Source organism: Aegilops tauschii, chromosome 2, assembly GCF_002575655.3.
Source record: "Aegilops tauschii subsp. strangulata cultivar AL8/78 chromosome 2, Aet v6.0, whole genome shotgun sequence".
Taxonomy (NCBI): domain Eukaryota; kingdom Viridiplantae; phylum Streptophyta; class Magnoliopsida; order Poales; family Poaceae; genus Aegilops; species Aegilops tauschii.
In genome coordinates, this window is record NC_053036.3 from 333,602,233 (window position 1) to 333,612,416 (window position 10,184).

Consider the following 10,184-nt stretch of genomic DNA (forward strand, 5'->3'; position numbering starts at 1 on the left):
GCCAGCTGGCTCCGCCCTCGAAGCCACCACTCCAATGGACACGGCGCCTGAAGCCCCTGCCCCGACTACCAAGGCAACGGCCGAAGCTTCGGTTAACCCGGAGGCCTCCGGCTCAGCTCCACCAGCAGACGACCCGGACGCAGTAATCGCCCGGACGGAATTCGTTGAGCCGGGGAGACCGACCGCGTTGGCCAAATGCTCCGCGAAGGGGGAGTTGCTGCAGCCCCACCGGGTGAACCTGGACCTCTCCGGCTACACCGACTTGAGCATTGGAGAGCTCGTCTCTGGCTACATCAGCCAAGTACACAAGAGCCGGGACGCCGAGGTTGCCATGGTCAACCAGATCCAACAAAAATCTGAGGTATCCTTCTGCTGTGTTCTTACTTTACTGCATAGTTACCTTTGCCATGCTAGCCCCCAAGTCGACGACTTATACTTGAATATGTTGTAGACTTAGGTTCCGGCTTACTCAACTGAGCCGGCAGTATGTAGATAGATACGTTCAATATGCATTAGCCCCCAAGTGCCAAGTGTCTTTGCTTGAAAAACGCTTGGGACTTATATAATGACTGTTAATTAACCCGGAAATATATGCAGGCTGTTGGCAAGAAACTAGAGGCGGATCTTGCGGATCTCAAGAGCCGGCTGAAGATGCAGGAGATGGAGACTCGGAAAGCAAACGCCAAATTTGTATCCAGCATCGCCACTCAAGAAAAATTGAAGACCGAGTTTGATGCTGAGAGAAAAGCCTGGGTCGAAGAGAAGACCGCACTGGTGACCCGGGCGGAACAGGCGGAGAAGGCTCTCGCTGAGAAGACCGCCGAGCTCTCCGGCCTAAAGCGCCAGGTTTCCCAAATGGTGGCTGCTATCTTCGGTAAGTCGCCTCACCGGCTTTCATCAAGTCTGTATATGTCATGCTTCATCCTTGTCACCGGCTTATCTGATTCTGTTAAACAGGTCCCCGGAGTGCCAACCTCAACCAGAGTGTGGTCACCAAGTTAAAGGCCGTGTACACCCTGGTGGAACAGCTCTACACCGAGTCACAGCGTGCCTTAGCTGTGGTGGCCCTATCCAACGAGGTGCCAACTCATCTGGCCGAAGTCCTGCGCCGGCTCGCTGTTCTGCCGCAACGGATCCAGGAGCTACGACGGGCCTCCGCGAGAGCCGGAGCAATCGCCGCGCTGAGCCGGGCCAAAGCATTCCTGCCGGAGCTAGACCCGGCAGACATCGCCCTGGGTTACCCAAGCCTGAAGACGGCTCAGCCTTCGACTAGAAAGACTTCGCGGCGTGTGTGAAGGCTGTACGCCCGGTGGCCACCCTCCTCGGGAACGACACCGACTTAACCAAGTACCAGCCGGGTTATGATGCGGAGAATCAGAGGATTCCAACCCCTCGCTATGAAGCTCTCAATCTGATCCCTCCGGCTCGTCAGCACACCTTCGCCCCGGAGATTGACCCGGCCGGGTTAATTGACGAAGAAGCCCAGTTCGAAGCTCTCAGCGGCATCGACTGGAAATCATCCACCTTCGAGGTCTTAGGATCAGCCGGAGGAGAAGACAGGAATGAGCCAGGGACTTCAACCCAGCGGGCATCATAATTTAGCCGGCGGGTTATCCAACATTGTTCCACCTTTTAGACTTGAAGAGTTATTGTAATAGAGTAGGTGCAACAGTTTATCTCGGCCGTGCCATCGTGCACGTTCTGAATGCGAAAGCCCTTTGAATGTGTCTCTTTGATGTTTCTTCGGGTCATAATCATCCCTTTGTTTTTCTCAACCTCAAAAGGTGCCTTTAAGTATCTGCATAGAAAGGCAAATCACAAGTCTCGAGGCGGCTTACCGCCCTGAAAATCAGGTTTTTGAGATAGATAACCCGGAATATGAATCAAAAAAGACTGGTCCTTAATTATACTCTGAACATAGCCATAACAATCACACTTAACGGCCTGTAGGTATACTTCCGGTTTAAATAACCCGGGTAGTAAGGTTGACACCTTAACTCTGATTTACTTGCCTTGATGACACCCATGACGTGCAACTAACACTGTAAACCAAAGTTAAGCCGGCAAGTGAGACCCGGTCATGCATACCTCAGAGTAAACTTGTGAAAAAGCAGAAGAACTTAGGGGCTTCCGGTTCGAATACGACCAGAGACCCGGCCCAAAGGGGTTAAGCCAAGATTCGGATACGATCATATAGCCCCCAGTGGGTGTGGCGATGCCAATCAAGAGGGTACCGACAGCTATGTTCTCTTTGGTTCGAATACGACCCATGTTTGAACAGGAAGCCCCCAAGTGATTCTTAAAATTGTTTAACGACGCTGATTCGAATACGATCCACGTCGGTTCTCAGAGGGGTTAAACTATGGTTCAAATATGACCAAAGGCAACCTCCCAATGAGCTCGGCACTTTGCCAATCAAATGAGTATCGACAGCTATGTTCTCTTTGGTTCGGATACGACCCATGTTTGAACAGGAAGCCCCCAAGTGACTTTACCGCTTACGGCTAGATTCGAATACGATCATAAGCCGGATCCTCCTTTGAGTCAGCATGTAATCTTGCAATAAAAACAACACACGCATATTTGGAGGAGACAAAAGGACAGAGGTCCTGCTTTATTGCTTATCATAATATATACATGGCTGAGATAAATATGTACACCACGAGAGCCGGTAGCTCAAGTGTAGTAAGGCCGAAGCTGAGCTATGTTCCACGGCTGACGGGTCTCTTCCTCAGATTTACGTGAATCTTTGTGCTCCCGAATGTCAATGAGGTAATATGACCCGTTGTGTAAGTTCTTGCTGACCACAAAGGGCCCTTCCCAAGGTCGGGATAACTTGTGTGCATCTGTTTGATCCTGGATGAGCCGGAGCACAAGGTCGCCTTCCTGGAAGACCCGGGATTTGACCCGGCGGCTATGATAACGGCGCAAGTCTTGTTGGTAAATCGCTGACCGGGCTGCTGCCACATCACGCTGTTCATCCAACAAGTCAAGATCATCTTGGCGCGCCTGTTCATTATCCGTCTCAACATGAGCCGCCACGCGAGGTGAGTCGTGACGGATGTCACTGGGGAGGACTGCTTCCGCTCCATAAACCATGAAGAAAGGCGTGAAGCCTGTAGATCTGTTAGGAGTAGTATTGATGCTCCATAAGACGGAGGGCAACTCCTCCACCCAACAACCCAGCGTCCGTTTCAAAGGGACCAAAAGCCGGGGCTTGATACCCTTCAAAATTTCCTGGTTAGCTCTCTCAGCTTGACCATTGGATTGAGGATGAGCCACTGAAGAAACATCAAGTCGGATATGCTCTCGTTGACAAAACTCTTCCATGGCGCCTTTGGAGAGATTGGTGCCATTGTCAGTTATAATGTTGTGCGGAAAACCAAAACGGAAAATCACCTTTTTCATGAATTGAACCGCCGTGGCTGCATCGCACTTGCTGACTGGCTCAGCTTCCACCCACTTTGTGAATTTATCAACTGCCACCAAGAGGTGGGTCTTCTTATCTTTGGATCTTTTAAAAGGCCCAACCATGTCAAGCCCCCGGACCGCAAAGGGCCAAGTAATTGGGATCATCCTCAGCTCCTGAGCTGGCACATGAGCCCGTCGTGAGAACCTTTGGCAACCATCACATTTACTGACCAAGTCCTCTGCATCAGCATGAGCCGTCAGCCAATAAAAACCATGACGGAAAGCCTTGGCCACAAGGGATTTTGAGCCGGCATGATGGCCACAATCCCCTTCATGGATCTCACGCGAGATCTCTTGGCCTTCCTCAGGGGAGATACAACGTTGAAATGCCCCTGAAACACTGCGATGATGTAACTCGCCATCGATGACGATCATTGACTTAGCCCGCCGGGTTATTTGCCTGGCCAAAGTTTCATCCTCAGGCAACTCTCCCCGGGTTATATAAGCCAGATATGGCATTGTCTAGTCTGGTATGACATGAAGAGCCGCCACCAGTCGTGCCTCCGGGTCAGGGATAGCCAAGTCCTCCTCTGTAGGCAACTTAACCGAAGGGTTATACAGGACATCCAGGAAAGTGTTAGGCGGCACCGGCTTTCGCTGAGAGCCTAGCCGGCTTAAAGCATCAGCCGCCTCGTTCTTCCTGCGATCAATGTGCTCCACTTGGTATCCCTGAAAGTGCCCAGCAATGGCATCAACCTCGCGGCGATAAGCCGCCATGAGAGGATCCTTAGAATCCCACGTGCCTGATACTTGTTGAGCCACCAAGTCTGAGTCACCAAAGCACCTTACCCGGCTTAAGCTCATCTCCTTAGCCACCCGAAGACCGTGGAGCAAAGCCTCGTATTCAGCCGCATTGTTAGTGCAAGGAAACATCAACTGTAGCACATAATGGAACTTGTCGCCCTTAGGGGAAGCCAATACAACGCCAGCCCCCGAGCCATCCAGCTGTCTGGACCCATCGAAGTGAATAGTCTAATAAGTGTTATCCGGCTTTTGCTCAGGCACTTGTGACTCTGTCCAATCATTGATGAAATCCACCAAAGCCTGAGATTTAACAGCAGTGCGTGGCACATATTTGAGGCCATGAGGTCCAAGTTCTATAGCCCACTTAGCAATTCTCCCTGTGGCCTCTCTGTTTTGAATAATATCACCAAGAGGGGAAGAACTGACCACCGTGATGGGATGACCCTGAAAATAATGCTTAAGCTTCCGGATCGCCATGAACACACCATATACGGGCTTCTGCCAATGCGGGTACCGCTGCTTGGACTCAATGAGCACTTCGTTGACATAATAAACCGGCCGCTGAACCGGGTGCTCCTTACCCGCCTCCTTGCGCTCCACCACAATAGCCATGCCGACGGCTCGTGCGTTTGCCGCCACATACAGTAGTAAGGGCTCCTTATCAATCGGAACAGCAAGGACTGGGGGCTCTGCTAGCTGCTTTTTCAAATCCTCAAAAGCGGTATTAGCTGCATCATTCCAGACAAAGTTATCAGTTTTCTTCATCAACTGATATAAAGGCATAGCCTTCTCACCCAAACGGCTTATAAACCGGCTTAAAGAACCGATGCGACCCGCCAAGCGCTGAACGTCATTTATACACGCCGGCTTAGCTAGGGAGGTGATGGCCTTGATCTTCTCCGGGTTAGCTTCAATGCCTCTGTCAGAAACCAAGAAGCCCAATAGTTTGCCTGCAGGAACACCAAAAACACACTTGGCCGGGTTAAGCATCATCTTATAGACCCGGAGATTATCAAAGGTTTCCCTTAAGTCATCTATCAGGGTTTCCTCTTTGATGGATTTAACCACAATATCGTCCACGTAAGCGTGAACATTGCGCCCGATCTGTTTATGAAGACAATTCTGTACACAACGCTGGTAAGTCGCCTGTGCACACTTGAGTCCAAAGGGCATAGACACATAGCAGAAGGCTCCAAAGGGAGTGATGAACGCCGTCTTCTCCTGGTCCTTAACTGCCATCTTAATCTGATGATACCCGGAATAAGCATCCAAGAAACTTAAGTGTGCACAACCTGCCGTAGCATCAATGATTTGATCAATACGGGGGAGGGCAAAAGGATCAGCCAGACACGCCTTGTTCAAATCCGTGTAGTCCACACACATCCGCTAGGTGCCATTCTTCTTGAGCACGAGCACCGGGTTAGCCAACCACTCTGGGTGAAAGACTTCAACGATAAACCCGGCCGCCAAGAGCCGGGCCACTTCTTCACCAATAGCTTTTCGCCTCTCTTCATTAAACCGCCGAAGGAACTGTCTGACCGGCTTAAATTTCGGATCAACATTGAGAGTGTGCTCAGCGAGTTCTCTAGGTACACCTGGCATGTCAGAAGGTTTCCACGCGAAGATGTCCCTATTATCTCGGATGAACTCGATGAGCGCGCTTTCCTATTTCGGGTCCAGATTTAGACTGATGCTAAACTGCTAAGACGAGTCACCTGGAACAAAATCAACAAGTTTAGTCTCGTCAGCTGATTTAAATTTCATTGCTGGTTCATTCTCCGTGGTTGGATTTTTCAGAGAGGTCATATCATTTGGGTCAACATTGTCTTTGTAAAACTTCAACTCCTCTGTAGCACAAACAGACTCTGCATAAGCCGCGTCGCCTTCCTCGCACTCTAGAGCCACTTTCCGGCTGCCGTGAACCGTAATAGTCCCGTTGTGACCCGGCATTTTGAGCTGTAAGTACACATAACACGGCCGTGCCATGAACTTGGCGTAAGCCATCCGTCCAAATATAGCATGGTATGGACTTCTTATCTTGACCACCTCAAAGGTCAACTTCTCCACCCTGTAGTTGTTCTCATCACCAAAAGCCACTTCCAATTTGATCTTGCCGACTGGATAAGCCGACTTACCAGGTACCACACCATGGAAGATAGTGTTTGACTGGCTGAGGTTCTTATCAACCAACCCCATACGGCGAAAAGTCTCATAATAGAGGATATTGATGCTGCTGCCTCCATCCATGAGTACCTTTGTGAACTTATAGCCTCCCACCTGAGGAGCCACCACTAAGGCCAAGTGGCCCGGGTTATCCACCCGGGGAGGGTGATCCTCCCTACTCCACACTATAGGCTGCTCAGACCACCGTAAGTAGCGTGGAACTGCCGGCTCAACAGCTTTCACCGCCCTCTTGTGAAGCTTCTGATCTCGTTTGCACAAACTAGTGGTAAACACATGATACTGTCCACCGCTAAGCTGCTTTGGATTGGTCTGATAACCCCCCTGCTGCTGTTGATGGCCCTGGCCAGACTGTTGATTAAAGCCCCCTTGACCGCCCTGAGGGCCAGAATTTGAGCCGCCCCCCGGGCCATGAAAGCCGCCGGCGCCTGAGCCGCCGGTACCTGAGCCGCCACCCGGGCCATTGTAGTTTTTAAAGGCCTTCATGATTGCACAATCCTTCCACAGATGAGTCGCTGGCTTCTCTCTAGAGCCGTGTCTCGGACAAGGCTCATTCAACAGCTGCTCCAGAGAAGGTCCTGACCCGCCGCCTCGGGGAGGGGGCCTCCCCTTGCGTCGCTGGTTGTTACCTTGGGAGTTGGCGTTGGCTACGAACTCTAGGCTGCCATCGGCCTTGCGCTTGCCTCCTCCTTGGTTCCCCGGGTTAAACTGAGGACCCTTGCCATTGCCGTTCTTCTTTCCCTTCCCTGTCCTTTCATCATCTGAAGGGGGATCCTTGGTGCCATCGGAATCGGCGTACTTGACAAGAGCCGCCATTAGTGTACCCATATCAGTGCAGACACGTTTAAGCCGCCCAAGTTTCATCTTTAGGGGCACAAAACGACAGTTTTGTTCCAACATTAAGACTACAGAGCCGGCATCCATCTTATCCGATGAATGTATGATCTCCTTGACCCGGCGAACCCAATGGGTCGTGGATTCACCCTCCTGCTGCTTACAGTTAGTCAGATCCACAATTGACATAGACTGCCTACAGGTATCTTTGAAGTTTTGGATGAACCGGGCTTTCAGCTCAGCCCAAGACCCAATGGAATTCGGTGGTAGCCCTTTCAACCACGTACGGGCAGTTCCATCTAACATCATGGTGAAATACTTGGCCATGGCCGCCTCACTGACCTCCAGTAGCTCCATAGCCATCTCATAACTCTCAATCCAGGCCGCGGGTTGTAAGTCAGCTGTATAGTTAGGCACCTTCCTAGGGCCCTTGAAGTCCTTAGGAAGACGTTCATTACGGATAGCTAGCACTAAACAAGGAACACCCCCGGTCCTGGTAGGGATACCCACATCAACGGAAGTCGTCGGGTAAGCCGGGGGGGTCTGGTAAGCCGTCAATTGAGGCGCTTGCTCTGCCTCTTGCCATGCTTGGTCCGCTGCGTAAAAGGCTCCATTATGAGCCGGGCCACGGCCAGGGGGCGGGTCGTGGCGTCGGACGTTGCTTGAGCCGGTTGCCGAGACCATGTGCCGGCTGTAACTCGGGCTCTGGCCTGGACGAGGAGTCGAGTGGATCCTGTCCCGGCTGTAGGAGTATGCCTCTTGCTGCGCCAGTGCTGTTTGAAGGAGTTCCCTGACCCGGCGGGTCTCGATAGCCGTCGGAGAGTCACCGTCAACTGGTAGGGCCGCCAGCCGTGCTGCCGCAGCGACCATGTTCTCTAGCGGGTTATTATAATGACCCGGGGGTATTGGCACATACTGAGGCGGGGCAGGGGGCACCTGGGGAGGCCCCATCACTCGCAGCTGAATAAGGGGTCCAGACCCGGGTGCTATGACCCCTGGCGGGTTACTAGACCCTGCACCTGGCGTGTTGAAGAGGTTGCGTGGATCGTAAACCGGCGGGAGTCGGGACTGGGCCTTTTGATGCCTCCTTCTCATGACCTCATTGGCCGCGTTCTGATCCATCGTGAGTTGGAAGGACTGCGCCTGAATCAGCTGAGTCTGGGCATCGAGAGCCGCCCGCTCCGCGGCCAGCCTGATTCCTTCTGCTGCAAGATCCTCTTTAGCTTTTATCAGATCCAATTTCAACTGTGCCACCTCCGCATCATGCTGGGCTTGATCCGCCGGGTCAACCGTGGCGGTTAACAGGGCCGTCATCTTGTCCGTGAGATCCATCAGCACCTGAGCCGGAGAAGGCACCGGGTTTCCCGATCCAGCAGCGGGGTTCTGAACAGGCTGCGCACCAGCCATAAAAACTCCAACCTGACTTGGCGGCTCAAAAAGGTCCGGAATACTGTCGCCATCGGAACAACCCATGAGCCTGCCATCTTGAAGTTGGTACAACGAGTTTGACTCATCAGTGGCCGACTCGCCGTCAGAGCCGGCGGCCGCCTCATCACCAGACCCGGATGGATCAGAGGGCCCTCCATGGATGCATCCCACAAACGCGCGCCTTAAGGCAGGCCGGGCCCGGGCGGGTCGTGCGCGCTGAGCCGTTTCGATGAGATCGGCGCAGAGATCCGGCTCGGGGCCCGGCTCACCAATCTTGCCAATGAAAACATGAATTCCGCCAAAGGGGACCCGGTACCCGTACTCAATTGAGCCGGCGTTGGGGCCCCAGTCCGCATCGTCGATGTAGAGCTTGCCGCGACGACTCTTGGTCATCCGGCCCACAGCGTATCCCTTGAGCTCTTCGAAGCTGCCCTTCAAGAACTCAAATCCACCGTGCGGTGGCCCCACGGTGGGCGCCAACTGTCGTGGAATTGTCACGGCAGATGTCCTCGAGCTAGGACTTAGTCGTGGAGCCATCGCAAGTAGGAAGCTTGAAGGGGTTATGCGGGACAAGGAACACGAGGGTTTATACTGGTTCGGCCCCTTACGGTGAAGGTAAAAGCCTACGTCCAGTTTGAGGTGATATTGATTAGGGTTACGATCGCCAGGGAGCTAAACAGCTATGCCCGGCTCTCGATGATCTTGTTGTCGCCCTTAAACCGCTGCCGGGTCGTCCCTTTATATAGGGAGGAACACGCCCAGCAGCCCTTAGAGTCCCGGCCGGCTCATAAGAGTGTCCGGCTCGGACTCTAAACTATACTTGCCTTACGCTACAAGTTCTACTATAATAATGATTGTAACTACGGGCCTTAAGCCATATCCGGGTCTCAGCCCATCTCTGGCCCATCATCTTGAAACTTGGCTCCGGGCTTCTGGCAACGACCGTACGAGTAACCCGGCCCCTCCTGGCGGGTGACTCTAAGGTCTATATCCTCAACAGTCAGTAAGGGACTTTTGTCATATGCTTTGAGTAGATTCATGCCATGCTTTGTTTTGCCATGTTAAATTCCTGTAGCATGTTGTTTTCATGCTCTAAACATTGCTACCTGATGTTATTTCTGTCATGTCCAGTAATTCCTCCAAGTCTGTGAACCTGTTATTATTTGCAATCTTGCCATGTCCTTTTGAGCATGTTCTAGTGATTTCTGGAGATAGCTCAGTGTTCATGTTTTGTTGTGCTTTACCTGTACATCATGTCCATGCCTTTTGTTTTCATGTTAAGTTGCTGTAGCATATTGTTTTGATGCTTGCTTTATACCTAGTTGCTGTTTTGGACAGATTGTTGCTATGTCTTGTTTGGAGTGTATGTGTTGCACCGTTGCTCCGTTTTGAGCATGCTCTATATGAAACTTGCTTAGAATCGTATGTCGTTACATATTACCATGTTGCATCCTTGTTTTGAGGTGTTTGCTCGATGTTTGTATGCATTTTGCATCAATGTCATGTTTAACTTGTTTTGCTCATAT